This window comes from Microtus ochrogaster, chromosome 4 (assembly GCF_000317375.1).
Source record: "Microtus ochrogaster isolate Prairie Vole_2 chromosome 4, MicOch1.0, whole genome shotgun sequence".
Lineage (NCBI taxonomy): Eukaryota > Metazoa > Chordata > Mammalia > Rodentia > Cricetidae > Microtus > Microtus ochrogaster.
Window position 1 is genome coordinate 52483362 of NC_022011.1, and position 550 is coordinate 52483911.

Sequence of the window (550 nt, forward strand, 5' to 3'; positions counted from 1 at the left end):
AAAAAAAAAAAAAAAAAAAAAAAAACAACTTCTCAGGTTGTTAAGCATGGAACAGAAACTCTCGTTTGTGTCCCATTGCTGCTAATACCACCCAAAGATTCATATATAAAAGACTTTGTCCTCTGCTACTGAACAGAGCAGTTGACAAGTGATTTAATCATGATTTCATCAATGAATTAAATGCTTGATGAATTCACAATGTGGTGGCAGTTTTGAGAGGTGGTTGGTTAGAGGTAGGGTCTGGTGGCAGAAAGTAGGTTGTTAGGGATATATCTTTTGGGGGCACTGTAGGTGTTCAAGACAGGACTCACTATATACCTCTGGGTATCCTAGAACTGCAGATCAGACTGGACTTAAACTCAGAAATCTACCTGCCTCTGCCTCCTGAATTCTGAAATGAAAGGTTTGCAGCACCAATTGTTATTTTTTTGTTTTTTTTTTTTTGTTGTTGTTGTTGTTTTTTCGAGACAGGGTTTCTCTGTGGTTTTGGAGCCTGTCCTGGAACTAGCTCTTGTAGACCAAGCTGGTCTCAAACTCACAGAGATCCGCC